The following is a 19,886-nucleotide window of genomic DNA, read 5'->3' on the forward strand; positions in this document are numbered from 1 at the left end:
ACAATGGAAGCAAAAGAGAGGGATGTTCATGCTTCAGTCTCTACTGAAAATTTCTTTTCGACACAGTGAAAAGCAAATTATATTAGAACTTACACATATGACAAAAAACATTATACCGATATACAATTTACTATATGTAAAAAAGAAGAGTTTGAATGTTTTATATGTGCCACAGTAGAAACTCTTCAATTGCTGCCATGCTTCCAGATTCCAGATGGAGCTGTACTCAATTTTTGAAATATTCACCTTTTTGTGAAGTTGACTGAAGAGTGCACTGATCAAAAGTATTAATGCAGTTTTCACCATAGGAAACCCATTATGGGTACTGTTAATTAACTTTCAAAGATGAGGACTGTTCAGGTAAGACACAACATATTTCTAGAGATTGCATTCTCACAACATTTGTTCTCAGTAGAAAGAAAAGTTACTTTTATTGAACACACTAGAATGTAGCCGAGAAAATAGTAAAGTGTAGTAGTTACGCAAGTTAGGATTTGAATGCTCGGCATTTCACTGCCCGACAGTAATACATACACTTTGTTTGAAGCAGTAGCATCTAGTGACACTAATTTACCTTTGATTTCTTCCTAGAATCAAGATTATATAACATGGCTGGTCAGTCATGACTTCATTGATACAAATTATTTAAAGAACATAAATTTACAAACAATGGTTTTTGTTTAAAATGTCTGCACTTCGATTCAAGCTGAGTTTGGCTGTCATGATCAGTCAGTCCAATCGCCTATGGAAATGAACCAGTTCAAGGAGTATGCTGTATGTTACATAAGAGTACAACTTTGGGACAAAGCTCTTCAACAAAAGTTAAACTTTATTCTTAGTTGATTACTTTCTGTCTTTAACTTTTGGTTTAAACTGTTCATTTCTCTGACACAATTCAGAACTGTATATTAATTGCTAGGGACCTGAAAAAATCGCATTTGTGATAAATGTGAATTTTTGAATCTTGTACTGAATCCAAGCCTATGGTAATTCTAAAGTGGAATAAAATCATTTTTGCGCATAAATAGAAGTGCGACAAAATGCAAATTGTAACCCAAAATGCAAAATGTATGAATATGCGATTTTGTTGCAAATTCTCTGAAAATGTGCTATTTTACTGGTGAAAACAATATATTTCTGCAAAATCATCAAAAATACTCAAAATATGATGCATAAATCTTTCGACCGTCCTGATTTAGAAGAAAAGTAGCTGATCAATTGCTGCTTACTGACTTTAATCGATATTTACAATGGGAATAGCAAGGGGAATAAGATCTGTATCGATTATTATCGAAATGTAAATCGAGTGTCATGGAATAATGAGATAGACACAGTGTTGTTTTCCTGTTGTTCAAAATTGAAACTAGTGAAGAATAGAAAGTAGAGCGATCGTTTAGGTTATGGGGCGCACGACAAAAACTGCGCACAAAATGGGTCAGCAATATGCAAAGGATGGTTTATATGCCACAGATTCAGCGACGGTGTTTTGCAAGTATTTTAATTGCCAAGTTGGGTCGGAAAAAAAAGATAGCATTGTGAAACATGTTAAATCTGAAAAACACGTGGGTAAGCGATATGATAATGAAAGTTCAACCACTGCTGCTAGTATGTCTCAAAGAAAGCAATCTTCTGTGCTTACACAGATAGTTGTGACAAAAAATTTCCAGAGATAACTTCAAAGGCTGGAAAGCAAAGAGCTAAGAGCCTGGATTACTGAGTTTTCAAATGAAGAGCTGCTATGTGTGAGAACTCTACGTGAAGTATATTTACCAGGTAAGTTTCAATTTCATTGATCGGGTACAGTTTAGGTATTACGACATTGAAACCCCGCGCAAAATTGAAGCATACTGAATTTTAGTGCGATTTTCATATCAAACTATCTTACCCGTACCCAATAAATCCAGTAATTTTAAATTATTTTGTTATAATTTGAGGCCTTTCTTCCTTTCTAGAAGTTGCATCTGACCACCAGAAAAGAACAGTAGAGGCTCTAGTGGGGAAGAACATCGACATAGTCTGTGATGAAACTACAGACAGAATGGGCCATTGTGTTTTTATCGTCATATTCCAAGTCCCAGCTGGATCGAAAAGAGAGCTGCACGTTGTTTCTGTGAACTATCTTGATGCAGGAAGTGCTACAAACTGCTCTCATGTTGTTTTAGAAGCTCTGTGCAGTTATAGTGTACCATATGATGCAGTTAAAATGTTTGTTAGTGACAGTGCCCCGTACATGACTGGGTGTTATGAAACATTAAGTGTGGTCATAGGGAATCATTTAATGCATGTACAGTGCTGAGGACATAAGATCAGCTTGGTTGGCAATAATTAGGTCGCAGTGATGACAGATTTAAATCATGTGGTTGTGATGGTAAAGTCTGCATTTTTGAACACAAGAAAGCAAAAATATAATTATTTACGATTCTTAACATCAAAGTATGGTGCTTCAAAGGAAGCAAAGCTTTTTCCTGCACCTGTCATAACCCGATGGAATAGCTGGTTTCAGGCTGTCTTCTATTTGAGTGCTTACTTTACTGATGTTACATTTTCCAAGATGTCTGACATGAATGACATCAACAACTGTGGTATTAAGTACCTGACTGATCTGAGTGACCGAGAAGTGAATAGGCTTCACTCCCACATGGTTTTTGTCACAGATCATGCAGCTGGATTGGTTGACCTCCTTACTGAACTTGAAGGGTCTCTGTATCCAACCTCTCATCTCCTTTACCCCAAACTGCATAACCTTGACGCCAGTTTTACCTTCATTTGTGAGGGGAATTTTTCTGCGGCAACTAATGATGCTTTGATTAAGCTCGCTCCTCTACAGCAGGCTGCATGTAGAGTCACATTTGTCAAAGCTGCTCATTCTTCACAGTGCAAGCTAGCCACATTGAAAGCTAAAGACCCCAACTATAAGCATTTTGTGTCAATTTCTCAAGCTTTGTATAAAAAAAATACAATTTTGAATAACACTGATAAATTAGATGAGCTTGAGAAATTGTTTGGAGTAACAGATCTCTCACGAAACGATATCTGGTCTGGTTACTGTTCTCTGAAACATGCAATTCAAACCCAGATGAAGGAAAGTGAAAAATGTGATGTCATGCTTGCATTAACTGCAGTTCAGACAAGAGTTCAGCATATTTGCTAAATACTGTCTTGAGTTGTTGTGGACCCCAACAAACAATGTAGAAAGCAAGCGCGTGTTGTCTTATAACACAGTGGTTTCAGACAGACGGTGCAATTTGAAAAAAAGCATTGCTGAAGTACTGACAGTGCTTTCGTTTGAACAATGAATTTGTATTTTGTGTGAACCAAGGACAATAATTGCACTTCATAAACATGGAATCGTTAAAATTAATTTTTAACTTTGTAAATAGATGCTAATTTTGGAAAAAATAGATGCTAATTTGAAATAAATAGATGCTAATTTTTCAGGTCCCTATTAATTGCATATCTTTGACTAACATTCATGCTTCTTGGTCTAAAAAAAAAAAAAAGAGAGAGAGAGAGAGAGAGTATCTTTCTCATCTCTCCCGTTTTCAGAGTATATCCAAATTAAAAGTGCTTGGTAAGGTAAGGTAAGGGAAGGGTGTGTTCTGCCCGAAGGCAGGTCCGAACCTCCGCAGAGGTGTGCCTGAGCCGGAGTTTACGTACGGTAGGGTGGCCAGTTCCTTTCCGCTCCTCCATTCCCTTACCCCCCACCAACAGCGCGTGGCAACCCATCCACTTCTCGACCACGCCCAGTGTTGAAATATAGCTAAATCCATTGTACAATCCTCTGCTCATTTCACCATATTTCTCCACCTTTTAGTTCTATTTACCTCCGTTTATCCTAGTACCTTCCGTAAATTTATGAACAATAGCAAAAGCAAACGCCTACAAACACATGTCAGAGGATATGTGAATGAATCTGCGTATACTATTGAAATAACCATGTCTCAGGCGGTGGGATGAAGGAGAAATCTGAACTGTCAAGAGCCACCCTGCCTAGAACAAATCACTACACAACAACAGAAAGGCACTGTATTTTGCCACTAATGGTAAGGTACATAGTCTCATTGCATGCATGAAATCTGTAACCTAGTTAAGACTAAGGGCCGAATTCATAGACAGCACATACACATAAGTGCCCCTTATAAGCCAGGTTTCATTTTATATTACCTACTTAAGTGTCCCACTTATTGCTATAAGTGGACCTCCCATACATACTTAAGTGACTCACTTATGTTGCAGCAAGATGGAGGATAATGATTTTGCTGAATATGTTGCATTTCATTCATAGAATAATTTCCATGCACACAATAGAGATGGAAAATACTGTCAAAATGTAATGTGACCAACAATTTAAAGAAGGTTTCCTTTTAGTAAAGTGAGAGTTATGAATATTCTTGTTCCTTTGTGTGAGAGAATGAACATAACCTCTAGAGGACTCACAATCTCACCATTAATGAAGATATTGTTTTGAGATTTTATGCCACCTCTTAATTTCAGGTTATTATTAAAATTATCATTATTATTATCATCATCATCATCATCATCACCATCGTCATTACCGGTATTTCGCTTAATTAATTGGAAACGTGTTACAAGTTATCAAGACTGTAGGCCTATGGAATAGTAAAGAACTACTGTGTTATAAGAAAAATGAACATGTTGCACTACCACCATTTATTTTAAGGTTGATTTGTGCTAATTATATCAGGTTAGTCAACCAATTGTTTGCCGGATTATATTAGAAGTTTCTGAAATTATGGCATCGCACATCAAAACACACTATTTACATTTTATTGGGGAAGTAATTAGGACTATTACAACGTAACGGCTATGGATATATTTGTCAAATCATTAAAAGTGTTGTAAGGCTAGATATTCTACATTTGGATGAATATTTGTGTAGATTCGAGTACCTAGATAACTATAAATATATTATATTAAGAAGAAAATTAGATTCTGGGCATTTTTGTAGTTTGCATTGTCCACAACAAGTTCTTCCCACATCATTCATATTCTGATGAGAAACTATGTCGGTCTGCTTTTTCTATATTATGCGCATGTTCTTGCAGGTGCCGTCTCAGCTCGCTGTTTTGTTATCCATTCTGATAATCAAATACAATATAGATGATCTTTTAACCTCAAAAATTTTCCGCGCGGTCGCGCAATGTCCTTTAATAAACAAAACACAGTAGATCATCCCACTATTCGGTAGCCAGAACTACACGATCCAGGAAGCATGGGCATAATATACAGCTTTGCCACATCTCCAGTGAATACTTACTGTCTCAATCAATGAGTGTGCTCTTTAAGTGCTTTCTATGAAATGTAAACTCATATAAGTGAATACTTATTATAAGTGATCCCTTATTACTTAAGGGTTCCACTTATGTATAAGTGCTGACTATGAATTCGGCCCTAAATGTATGCTTACCTCTTGGGTTTTCAGCTTTTCCAGTTTATTTTCATACTGGGCTTGATATTCTTCACATTGCTTTCTAATACTTTCATATTTTTCTAATTGCACTGTTTGAAGACAAGTCTAATGCTCAGTTATGCTTCGTTTAAGATTTTCTAAAAAAAATTATTTTCAAGTCTGAGTACTTGGTCTGGAGTTTGCACTTTTTATCGATAAGAGCTTTGTATGATCCTTTCATTTGCTCGATTTCAGTAGAACTTGACTCTTCACTGATTGTAAACTGATGTGGTTTTTTCTGCATATCAGTTATTCTCTGCTCCATCATATTTTGCATCAATACCAATCTACCTGTCTCATCATTAAGATTCTTATTCACAAATTTAAGACCTTCAAAGCTTTTCTGTACATCTTGAAGCTTATTATTAGATGCATTTGCTATATCACTGAGAATTCTATTCTTTTCTTAGAGCTCCTCATCTGCTTCCTCAGCTTCTGAAGCTCTATTTGAATGGTTTCTTTCATTGTATTACTACTTCCAACAATTCTCAGACTCTCGAATTTCATTTCAAGTAAATCTTTATGATCACATTCATTGTCATTGACTGATTCTTTAGCATCTGTAATTTCTTACAATGTAAAAAAATTACTTCTACTTTATTTAACAAAGAATGCACTTCATCATGAAGAGTAGGTATTTGAATCTGTAAGATACAATTATGATCTGGGGCAAAATCAACTTAATCTGTAGGGTAACTCAAACGTATTCTTTCACTTTCAGGTTTTGTTCTGTTGTTGAATAGGGAACTCGAGTTACGTTCACTCTGATTAGCTATCCATACATGTTGCTGTTCTATATTTTGTTTGATGACTCTAAGACAAAAATGACTCAAATCCAAGAGGTTACCCGAGATCTTATTAAAGCCCTCTTCCACATGCTCTAAAGCACACACTATATCCATTTTCAGACAACATACTTCACTATCTGATGTTAATTAAAAACATTTCTTATGAATTCTTGTGATTTGCCTAACTACATCATATAATGCTTTCAGTTTGTCTTTCAGCTGCTTCTTATCAGCAATAACTTGCTCTAATTTAATGTCGCATTTATGTTTGGCACGAAAGTGCATACTGCACATCTCTTCAATCGTGAGCCCTAATTTCTCCCACCCTCACCAGGATTACTTGATTCAAGAACTGGAAAAATCGGAAGAAAAGCAGCTCGATTTGTTCTGGGTGATTTCTGACAAAACAGTAGCACTGTGAAAATGTTACAAAATTTGGCCTGGGAAGACTTGGGGGAAAAAGGAGACACGCTGCTTGACTAGGTGGTGTGTTACAACTCTAATATTTGTTCCGTATTGAAGTTGACCATATATCAAAAATATTACAAAGAATATTTAATAATACCACCTATTCAATACATACCAAGAATCTTATGGTTAAACTTTTACACAATATTATAGAGTCTTATTAGGTACATGTTTCACCCTTATTAGGGGTATCATTAGCCTTAATTCAACCTTAAAGACATTGGTCTTGTACCTTAACAGTCCTTGTAAGAAATAAAGTTTACAATTTATAACCTTTTTAATATTGTGACAACTTAAAATTAACACACTGGAAAACCAAAATGGATAGTCTAGTGATAAAATACACATTTTTTTAAATTATAATCTAGAATTTGATCAGTCCTAACTTATGTGGACTGTAGAATGTCTAAAACCAAAATGGATAGTCTTCAATTTACGCTACCATTATAACATTAAAAGACGTGGGTCCAATGACACCTTTTTCTAGGGGACCTTTTGTAGTTTAAAACTTGAGTATAATATTAACTTGTGCGTGATGTCACCTATGCAACATCAACTTTAAGGCGAGAGACATAAGTCAGACTGTGCTGTGCAAAGGGATAAGAAGTATTCATTGTAACGTTAGAATAATAAATGTTGTGATAAATTGTTATAAGAAAAAGTTCTTTCCTGCCATATGTTATGATACTGAACAAAAAGTTCTTGAAAATTCTCAACTGGAACTGTTGCTTAATAGTGAAGCAGTTCTTAACTGTCTTGTAAGAACAATCGGCCCAGTTGTTGTGTTGGTTCTTAGCCTTAGATGTGACCGAAAAATTATTCGTTCATATCGTGTTGGACACGTCTAACTGTTCTGGTATTGCCTGCTTGTATTGAATAGGTGGTATTATTAAAGATTCTTGTAATATTTTTTTATATAGGTGGTATGTTCCGAGCTGTCAGTGGAGAGATGGTGTGGAATGAGTTTGAGTGGTGTTTTTAAAAGTAGGAAAGATCACAGTATGAAGATAAAGTTGGAGTTCAAGAGAACAAATTGAAGCAAATATTTGTTTATAAGTAGGAGAGTTAGGGAATCAAGGGAGATGTTCAGTAAATTTCCGAATTCTTTGCAATCATTTAAGAAAAGGCTAGGTAAACAACAGGCAGAAAATCTGCCACCTGGGGACTGCCCTAAATGCAGATCAATGTTGATTGATTGATTGATTGATTGATTGATTGATTGATTGATTGATTGATTGATTGATTGATTGATTGATTGATTGATTGATCGATCGATCGATTGCTCTAGTTTTTCAGTTAAATCTGTGTTACACTCTATAAGAACCTCTAAATCAGCTTTAAGAGTACTTTCTACAGCATTCTGTTTTTCCACATGATCTTTCAATTTGAAAACCTCACACTTCAGATTATCACATTTTTCAGCAGTTTCGTGCAGCAAGGAGTTGTTCATTTCTGTATCCTTCGAGGCTTCTTTCTGCTTCATATCTTCAATGGTGCTGACCATTTGACTTGTCACGTTAGCAAGGGATTCTATTTTGTGTTCAAGACTCCTGTAGTTTTCATTATTGTCCCGTATGATTTTCCCTATGTCTGTTAACATTTTATTTAAACTGAAGATAGCTTGAACTGACTGTCTTTTTCTTGAGAATTATGTGATTCAGAGTGTGCTTGGCAAATGCAGACATGCTGATCGTCGATCTCCGGAATCTGGATTCTTACACATTTAAACTGAAGTACAGTATATGTCGATCAAATAATTGACAGTACTGACCAAAGAGATACTGGTGTTGTTGGCAATATGGTATTAACAAAAGTGGAGGTAATTTCCTATCTTGGCGATGTAATTGTGAGGTTAAGAAAAACAAACTGCAACACTCTACAAACAGTACACTTTAACAACAAACCCAGCTAGAAGTCTTAGAACAGAAGCTACACACTGAGCAGACCCATTTCAAATTGAAATCATTTCCATGCTAAAAGTGCAAGAAGTCTTTCTCACAACATTAAGTCTTACAACAAACCATACACACTGAGAACATCAAATCCAAATCAAAACCATCTCCTGCTAAGAGTGAGAATCTGTTCTCCTATCCACCGACCAACCTAAACAAGCAGCACATTTTTCAAACAACAAATCCAACTAAAAGTCTTGCAACAGAAGCTGCACCGAGCAAACTCATTAAAAATTGAAATCACCTTCATGCTAAAAGTGCAAGGAGTCTTTCTCCTAAGTGCTAACGATAGTAGACCTACAACAAAAGAGAGACTGAAAAGATTCAGTTGAATTATTTATTTATTTTTTATTTAATATTAGATACAGCCTAAGGAGGGCCATTTTACACTAATAATAATAACAAACGAAACAAAACCATCTCGTTTCTAAGAGTGCAAGAAATTTCAAGTACTGACCATACTAATATACCTGCTTGAATTGCGCCTGCTAAATAGACCAATATAAATGGTCCGTTATTGCACATTATAAATTTTCCAGCTAACTAATTCTTGATTGTCAGGATTTCACTCCAGTGTGCCAATTTGGGCTCATCAGTTGGTAACTAGCACACCTACCAAGATGCATGACTAGTGCATATAGTAGAGGCCACTGGTATAGGCATAATGGACTGCTTATATTATGAATTTACTTATTCGGGATAAATATTGCAGGTTCCCTATGGGAATCAATATCTTCATCATGATAAATAGACTACGCACAAGGCAAAGAGGGAACACCCCTGCAACTTTTGTCGCAAGGAATTTACTGCCAACACCTGGCATTCGACAGACGCCTCATGTCAACCAACAACCATCAAATAGATGAAGAATGATTTACCTGTACAAAAGGGATCGCTACTAATGAGATCACGGTGGAACTATCAGAGGGTAGAGAAGGGTCCACCTATTCAATACCATTAGCTTGTGTAGTGTTTTGTATAATTGGGAATAGTTTCTCAGCCAAAATCCCTGGTGAATGCCACCTACTAGATCAGCTCAGGAATGTTTGGTTGCTGTAGGAGTGACAACACAGTTTGGCACCAACAGCAGCAGTTTTGAAGTGTCATTTTATTTCAATTTTGGATGTGTTGTTCGGACTTTATCGATGTTTTAAAATTTTGATTGTAAATAGAAACATACCAGATTGTTTAATTTATTAAGTGTTGTATGTGAGCATATGTTTTTCCAGTTGGATCGTGGCCAGTGTATATGGGGTCGAAACTAGTCCCAATGATATAAAACACTATACAAGCTAATGGTATTGAATAGGTGGACCCCTTCTCTACCCTCTGATAATGATCAATTGTCAATATGGACCATAATAAAATTCATAACCTATGTTCACAGTGGAATGCGATCGCTGCAAGTCACATGTATATGAGGACTGTTCAACCCTAACACAAGGAGAATGACATTCTCGAAAGGAGAAACTGAAAGCTCGTGGTTCTGTGTCACCTGTAAGTGTGCTCCCCAGGTACAAGAACACGGCTGCATAGATGCAATCAAAGATCTTCAAAAGAGGCTTGACATATTGAGAGAATTCTTGACACAGCAATTGTAAACCAGGCTAGAAAAGCGAATAAGAGATGCCGTCAGGAGCAAGCTGGAAAACACAATGGGGATTCACCTCTACACAATAAGGAACCAATTGAGCTAGAAGCAAACGAAAAAAAAGGGAATGGTAGAAATGTGGGTCAACACCCAAATCGAGCAGCAAAGATGAGTGTCATAAAATGTGGAGGTATTTAAAACAATTTCAGTCTCTCGTATCATAACCGTAAATTATTATAAAAGGAATATATAAACATTTTTGTAAATTTAGTTCATTAATGCTATTGCATGTTTTATGAATATTACATATTTCACTGATCTTTACTACTTTTTCATGTATATATTTTGCATTTTGATATAACAAAAAAATCCAGACCATACTTAGCAGAAAGTTTAATATGGGTTATATCCATATATGTTTAAAAATACAACCTAGATATTCACCTTTTAAATAACTGGTCTGCAGATTATCCAACATCAAAATAAAGAATGGTTGTTGAAAAATGTGAACAGGTATGACTTATTTCCACTTCTATGTCAAGATTACAATTCCACCTTTGTGGATCCATCAAGAAGTTTTTCCTAGCACACCCTTGCGGAAACATTTTAAATACAGTAATGTGTTTTGCAAGTTGAGACAATGAAGGTAAAATGATTGTAACCAACAAATCAAGATTCCAAATCCTTACTAGCTGCTTGTATATATTGCTGTTACTATATTACTGTATATCAGACAGCTGCTGGTAACCTCTTTGTAAACACCATCAGAGGCTCATCGTTCATTAACCACTCACCATACCGTTAAAGCAGAACCACCACTGTGGCAGTTTAGACTATAGAGACTAATCAGAATACTTATCCAACACCAACAAAACATTCACGCCACAGGCAAGCTCAGCACTTCCCCCACTCTCCTCACCAGTACCAGTCAACAGGCCTCCCCTCCCTTCTACTAGAAGCTGGACAGGCATCTGTGCTTTAACATGAGCGTGGTTATCAAACAGGTCATCAACGCAATTGACCTGTAGGACGGCAACAAACAGGTGTGTCTCATACAAACTTACTTATTCTCTTAGCTCTTCCACTTAACAGTAATTGCTTACACTTTTCCCTTTTCATTTTGCAGTGTCCTTAGTAATCTGATCCTATTTGACACAGTCAGGAGGATACTTTTGGACCTATCCAACCTAATTGCATCACTTGACATTTTAATTAGAATCCCTGGATACATGTTACAGCCATATATTGTTTATAATCCAAAGCATCAACTGTCATTTTATCAATATCAATTCAAGAAAACCAATCACAGTAGAGCTGAACACTGGATCCTCCATATCAAGCTGGATGTACATGCAGTGATTGAATGTGATAAGGGATGCACTCTTATGACAACAATTCATGTGGGACTTTTCAAACAAGTTAACAAACTAAATTTGACAAAGCTTTTATCGGCTGGTGTATAATAATTTGGATGTAGTATTTTAATGCGTTTGTATGTTCTTGGATGTGTTTTTTCTAAGTTTTAAATGTTTTTACTTTTATTAACTTGCCAATTTTAAATTAAATGGCTGAAGATGACCCTACACAAGGCTTGAAACTGGTCCCATACATCTGAAATGGTGTAAGTTTTATTTATTCTATTTAATTTTGTATTGAAAGGTGGATAATTCCTCTCCTATTCTCCTGAAATCCTTGCATTTTGGCAGGCTGAAAAACAAAAGCCAAACACAGAGTATTTTATTGTACCCCGAACTACAACCCACAATGAAACAGAATGGCATATTTATTATTTAACAAACACTTGCAATGCTCCCACTGCTTGATATCACACACAAGGAATGTTACTGACATGGATAGAAACAAGGTTGAACATACTTCCCACCGACAATCTCATGCACCAACTTATCTACCAAACAAATGTTTGTCAATCACCCGTACTGCTCGTAGCGTTAACTAGCACCTGACCCACTAATTACCACGGATAAGTGATGCCACTATTTCAGTCTACTTATTGATCATTGAAGCTTTACTGTAAAGCAGTAGCAGCAATAAAGTTACACATACATTGTATATATTTGAAACAAACTGCATCACGCATGCAGTATGATTGCTTACTTGTGTGTTCTCTTAACCTTGTCGCGTGTATGTATTTCTCTCTCTCTTTTTCTTTTTGTTCATTATTGGTGGACTGTTGCTTTGATCTGCAACAAGGGTTATGGCATGTGTCTTAGATCTCCTGTGGCACATATACCCAAGGAACAGTGGAATACTTGTGCAGAATTGTAAGGATATTGAGTCAGTCAGTCTCTGGAGGGACAAAAAATAGGTCATAATTAATCTCACTCAGTAGAAACTTTACCTGAACAAGTTATTGCCTCCCGCCACCTCCCTCTCGCTCTCCCCACAAAAAAAAGAAAGAAGTAATTTATAGTTACTTCTTACCAGAAAGTGCATAAGAAGCATATGTGTCTGTATGCACCTTGAGGCTCAAGGTATATCAGTTATAAATAGATACAGGCTTGGGAGTCCTGTCACCATTTTGATTTATTGGAGTATATATGATCTTAAACTTGTGTGGCTGAACATCTCTTAGTTCAGAAACATAAGGAAGAAAGAAACAAAAAAATATTTGAATAATGTTATGTAGGAAATCCTAAAAGAGCTCACCCAGTCCTAGAGGTATAAAAATTTGCATGTTTTAAACCTATAGAGAACATGGTCATTTTAATTGTTAATCATCTATATTTCTATCTATATATGTGCATTGAGGAATGAAATTTAGAATATATATGTGAAACAGTGTAATTTTACAAGTTTCAGAAGTTCACCTTGTCTATTTTTTAAATATTTTTTTATGCATCAGATATTAGTTTTATTAAAAGATAAATTTTGGTTTGAATATCAGTTTTCATAATTATTTTAGTTTTTGTAGCTTACTGTCAGTAGTTCAACCCACTGTGGAATCTGTAAACTTCACTAAGCAGAAAAGGTGATAAATTTTCCTTCTTTCTTTCTTTCTTTCTTTCTTTCTTTCTTTCTTTCTTTCTTTTGGAAGGATTTCCTTAGGGTTGGTGTTCTTTTCTCTAAATGTTTGTGCTCTTAACAAACTCAAGCATTCCACCCATCCTAAGAAATTCAGCATACTCGTATGCCAAGCTGCTTCGTGCCAATTGGTAAAACTATCAGTGTATATTGGAGAAATAAACAATTTACCATAAATGATTAATTATAAGATTACTGAAAACTCTGAAACTTGTAGTTAATCTTCATCCTTTTAAAATATTGTGTTTCACTTCTGATTCTTGATGATCTCAGGTAATATATGTTTAATAGGGTTAATTCTTCCAGTCATTTTTACCAATGGTTTTTTAATAAATACCTAAGAAATAAATTTTCATTGGAACTTCTCATTCATGCCACAGAAACCTCAATAAATGAATATATTTCTCCCCTCTGAGTATGTGTAATTATTGCATTATAAATTTAATTTGGTCTGATTATCACATATTTGGGACCAAGAAAACTTTTGTTGACCATAAATGGTTGTAATTTATGAGGTGATTTGTGTGTGTGTGATGTCAGTGAAATAAAACATTTGTTTTGTTTTGTTATTTTCCATCTTTATTTTCAACCTTTCATTAATAAATTGCTATTTATTTAGTACTCTAAATAGAAATGAAGCAGTTGGTAAATGGATGTATGATTTAATTAGTTGATAGCAGAAATTATATATATTCCTTTAGAGACTTACACGATAATATAGAATGAAATTATTACAATAGGTCTACTCTTAAGTTCGGCTTTTGATTATGACAGTGATAATGTGTTTCAAATTCCCTATGGGAATCAACATCTATATCATCATTTCAAATTATAATCACACTAAACATACTGAGGCAAGTTCTTGTTTTCCCAGAATAGAGATTAAATTAAATTTTAGAAAATGTTTCATTTGAGTTCTGTTTATCCAAATATTTAATTATCTCTGGTTTTATATATAGTCTGAAAGATTGTTTATGCTGATGTGCTTGAATGCTGATAAGAAATACTAATTAAGAGGTTGAAACATTGGTTGTTAAAGAATCATTTCCAAAAAAAGAAGAATTGGGTGTGAATTGATATTTATTGGGTTTGAAACCTCTCCCTTTTTTGAATCTGCTGACAATTTTCTCCCCACACAGTACTTTCATGTGGATGTGTTTGCCACAATTCTGAATGACATGAAGGTATTTTCTGTCTTGTCATATCTTATCAAAGCTGTCCATTATTTCCTTCTATGTGTGATTTTGAAAGAAACTGATGATTGTTGAAACTTAGTTTAGAAAAAAATCATACCAAAAAGAATGGAGTAGAAAATGAACATACAGTAATTGAACAAGATTGTTTTTTGTGGATGTGCTGAAACTCAAGTAAAAAATTAACATAGGTAGGAGGTCTCAAGACAAATATCATACCATTACAGTACCTTGTTTAGGCAGTTATTGCAGTTCTTGACAATGCATTCGTAGTCAATGAAACAAATCTTGCATTGATGATAAAAAGTAAAAATGCAAGCAGTGGAAAGGGAGAAATAAAATCTGCAGAACCAAAGTCATGGCACACACATTAAAAGAGGTATAGATAAACATAAAAGAATAAAATAAATATTTAAATGTGAGTACTCATCAGTATCAGCAGAAGAGGTTGTAGGGTGTAATGAGTAGGTATGGTATGATGATCAGAGGACATGGATAAGGAAAGTTAGCAGTGGATGAACTAGTAACAAGATTGGTTTGTTCATTCAGTTGACATTATTAAGAAGATTTTGTTTGTTTGGATTATTAGCTATTAAGCTGGATATGGTTCCATCCCTCCTTTGATGATTAATTGAAAGAAATGTACACATATTCCTAGCATGTGACTGACCTGGTGGTAGTTAAGTAATATGAGAGAGATTTTCAACATTTCTTGGTACTATGACTCAAGTCAATAATATGAAGTAGGTAACTGGCCTCTTCAAAGAAAACTTCTGTTTAAGATAATTTAATTATAGTGAGGCACTCAATGTTTGGAATAAGATATGGGACAGACATTGATTTCTGAATGAGACTTGGACATGATCATTCATACTGGATTTTGAGTTACAATAGCCTTCATTATTGCCAAGCCTTCAACCACTTCTTTGTTTGACATTATCAAGGCTGACCTTGTATGGAGTCAGTTCTCTCTGAATGTATAACTCCACTGAAAATATGTTGACAGTGCTCATCGAAGTAAGCTCATTGTTCAAGAAGGAAACATATTTGGTGTGTTACCAACATATTTATACTCATTACAGAAGCTATGAGAGTATGAAGAAGAAGAAGAAGAAGAAGAGATAATGTGTTGCATTTAACAATAAGGAATTTGATCACAATCAAACTATGCCTTGTTTATTAGTAACTTGCATATGTTTTTTTTTAATGCAGTACTGGTGTCTTCTTTTTCTTGTACCATGTCCTCATTGGACTGTCGACTGTCATCAGGGCAATCTGGTTCTTGTTCTCAACAAGTTAAAATCCTACTTACCGAGCTCGATAGCTGCAGTCGCTTAAGTGCGGCCAGTACGGAACCAAAATGAGAATAGTCACTTGTAACAGTATCCAGTAATCGGGAGATAGTGGGTTCGAGCCCCACTGTCGGCAGCCCTGAAGATGGTTTTCCGGGGTTTCCCCTTTTCACGCCAGGCAAATGCCGGGGTTGTACCTTAATTAAGGCCACGGCCGCTTCCTTCCACTTCCTAGGCCTTCCCTATCCCATCGTCGCCATAAGACACATCTGAGTCGGTGCGACGTAAAGCAAAAAAAAAAAAATCCTACTTTATTAGGTCCCTTATGAATTTGAATATATCCTAAAACCCTATGCTTCAGTAAAGTAAGGAATACCACCCCGATCAATACACAAATAATCAACATAACAACAACTAGTACTCGTACATTCAGTAGCCAAGATATTGTCCTTCCCCTACTTCTCCTTCCTCCAATTTTACCTTGTAAGATAAGCTGATCGAGTCTATAGTTATCATGTCGAATGATATAACCAAAGTACTCAAGTTTCTTATTTTTTGATATTGTGCATGACCTCTAGCTCTTTGTTCAGGCATTGGAATACTTCTGTGCTACGTATTCTGTCAACCCATGATATTCTGAGCAGGTATCAGTAGCACCACATCTCATTTTGGTGTTCTCTGTTAGGGTCCAAGTCTCAGTCAGCACCATAAAGTAAGACAGAAAATACATAACACTGAAGTAAACGGAGACGGTGATTAATAAAGTCCCTGTTACAGTGAAGTTTGCTCATTCTTGAATGTTGTCCTTGCCTGTTCAATCCGGGACCTAATTTCAACAGTATTGTTCTAGCTGTTACGAAGTATGGTGCTGAGATACTTGTGTTGGACTTGCTCCAGTGATGTACCAGCTAATGTCAAGTTAACAGGTTAAATGACATGTTTGCTTATGACCATTACTTTGGTCTTTTTCATGTTAAAATGCAGACTGTATTTAGTAGTGTTTGCAGATCTTCAACACTTGTTTCAAGCACAACAGTATCATCTGCATGTCACAGATTATTTATTGTGATCCCATTAATAGTGATGCCCCCCTGTTTTCCTTCTAGTGTTTCAGAAAGTACCCTTTCAAAGTAAATATTGAAGAGGAGTGGAGATAAAACACAGCCTTGCCTCACTCCTTGCTTTATTTCAATAGCACAGGTGTTTGTGCTGTCAACCTTAACTGATGCGGTCTGATTCCGATACAGGTTGGTAATAATTTGAATAACTCTATCATCCATGCCAATGTCATGTAGGATATGCAGCAATGTTCCATGTGGCCAAAAGCTTTTTCATATTCGATAAAACAAGCATGTACATCCACAGACATATCTATGCATCTTTGCACCAAAATCTGCATCTTCAGCAACGCTTCTCTGGTGTCAAATCCATTACAAAAACTAAACTGGGTTCTACCTATGTATGATTGACACTTGCTGTGTATTCTGGCATATATTACTTTTAGGAAGATTTTGAGAACATGGCTCATTATGCTTATGATTCCGTAATCTCCATGAGATTTAGCCATTGTTTTATTTTGGATAGGGATGAAAGTTTATGTCAGCCAGTCAGAAGGGATCAATCCATTGGTGTATACCAGACTGAATAGCTTTATCAGGATATCCAGTGATTGGTCTTCTTGAATAATTTTTAATATTTCTACAGGTATACCATCAGGGCCAGGTGCTTTTCTGTTTTTGAAATTCTTGCATGCATATTTTACTTCCTGGTAAGTTATTAATTGTCCTCCATCTGCATTACAAACAGAAGGACATTATGGTTCCCTATTATCATAGAAAAGATCAGTTTCATAGACTTTCCAGCTGTTCAGTTTTTCTTCACATTCAATGATGACCCTCCTTTGATTGTCCATATGTCCTGGTATGTAACCCTGCAGCTTCTTTATCCGTTTTTTACATGTGAAGAGTATCATGCTTAGTCACATTCTTCTCTTGAACTTGATCAGTTTTTACCCTTCTAATCATTTGGTGGATTTTGGTCTGGAGTTCTTTATCCCAGTTTTTGTTCTTTACCATCCTCCATTGGTCAATCAGATCATGGATTTTGTCACTTATCCATGTGCTTTTTCTCGCACATTTGTCTTGCATTAAATGGCAATTTCCTTTGCCCAGTACAGTTGTTTTGAATCGACTCCAACTGGTTTCAATGGCCTTCGGCATTTTTGCCTGGTTGGGTAGCTGTTCACTTAGATCTTTCAGTACTGTTCTCCTAATGTTTGCGTTTGAGTTTAGCCATATCAAATTTAGGACTGACAAACATTTTTTGATCTTTAATTTCAGCTTAATTTTAGCGACCATTTGGATTATGATCTGTGGAAACATCAGCACCAGGATAAGTCTTCACTGGCTAAGTGCAGTTTCTGAACCTCTTTTTAATTAAAATGTAATCAATCTGACATGTATAATGTAAAATTTATTTTATAATCCCTTGGAACTGCCTGTGTAAAGATTGAAACGAATATCAAGATAAAATTCTCAACAACTCAGTTGTATGATATTAATATGTAGTTTCTATTAGCTTCTGTGGAACAATTCCGGGAAGGGGTTGTTTCCTATGCATATACTTGCATTACAAGTAAAGCCTATTTATGAAACTTCTAAGTTGGCAAATTTTCAGAGGCAAGCTTTGTAGGGAGAGTTTTTGTCTTGAAGTCAAATCACCAAAAAAATTATGTACATCTACTAAATGTTGTCAAATCTGTAGAAACTTGATGTTATAATAGTATTTACTGTACTGTCCTGGTACAAGAATATTATTCTCATTAAACAATGTACAGTTGCAGTTGACAAAGTTGATCACATAGTAAAATAGTTATTGGAAACTTCATATATGGCACTCATAAATAATTACCATAATTCTTTTTTACTCTTTGTCAATGTTTGAAGCTATGATCCACAAATTTATTGAATTATCATGAAATTATTACATGTATGGTCACCTGTGCTATTCAGAATTGTGATGGATGATGGGAGGGGAAGTAATGATGATACAAGAATGAAAATACTGTTTGTTGATGGAATTGTGATTTGAAGAAACCTTGAGGGAAGTGCAGAAACACCTTGATGTAGTAAATGAGAATTTGGGGGAAGATAGAATGAGAATCAGTGTGGAGCAAAAAAAAAACACAAAACTAAGCAAGTTAGCTGTGCGATTAGGATCACGCAGCTGTGAGCTTGCATTCGGGAGATAGTGGGTTCGAACCCCATGTCAGCAGCCCTGAAGATGGTTTTCTTTGATTTCCCATTTTTACAACAGGCAAATGCTTGGGCTGTACCTTAATTAACACCATGGCCACTTCCTTCCCACTCCTAGCTCTTTCGTATCCCATCGTCGACATAAGACCTATCCATATCGTTGGGACATAAAGCAAATTTTAAAACAAGAAAACACAAAAAATTGAAGTCACAGACATTGAAGTTGTAGAGAGTATGAAGTATTTAGAAAGTACATTACGGGTGAACTCAAAATTGATATGAGGATCAACTGGAGGATATGACAGGTGTCTCTGTCACAGAATTTGGAACTTCTATGGAACAAAGATGTATCAAAAGGAGGTTTAAAAACTAATGCACAAGGTACATTACTTTTAATAACACCAGGAGCTGTGACTTGACCAGTAATGAGAATGAGTGAACACTGTGTATAAGGAGTTAAATGCAATTGTTTCAGTGGACATAGAGAGGAAAAATTGAAGACAGTTGAGAGTAGCATAAGGCTGAACTAGAATGTGGTGATAGAAAAGTGTAGGAAAGGCAAAAGTAAAATGGGGACAAACCATTTTCGCCATAACATGGCTGCATATGGATAATGGGTACTTTCTGGTAGTGCACCAATGTGGATGCTTGTTAGATAATTTGATTACTGTATGTTTGTGGAGGAGTGTCTATATCATATATTTTTCATTTGTTGTATGAATATGTTTTTTGTTCTCTTGAGTAATTTGGCTGAATTACAGTTACCTAAGAAATATTGTACTTAATTGCAATTAGAAATTACTTTTTCAATATGTTGTTAACTAAACTCATTTCAT

The sequence above is a fragment of the Anabrus simplex genome, chromosome 5 (assembly GCF_040414725.1).
Source record: "Anabrus simplex isolate iqAnaSimp1 chromosome 5, ASM4041472v1, whole genome shotgun sequence".
Classification (NCBI taxonomy): domain Eukaryota; kingdom Metazoa; phylum Arthropoda; class Insecta; order Orthoptera; family Tettigoniidae; genus Anabrus; species Anabrus simplex.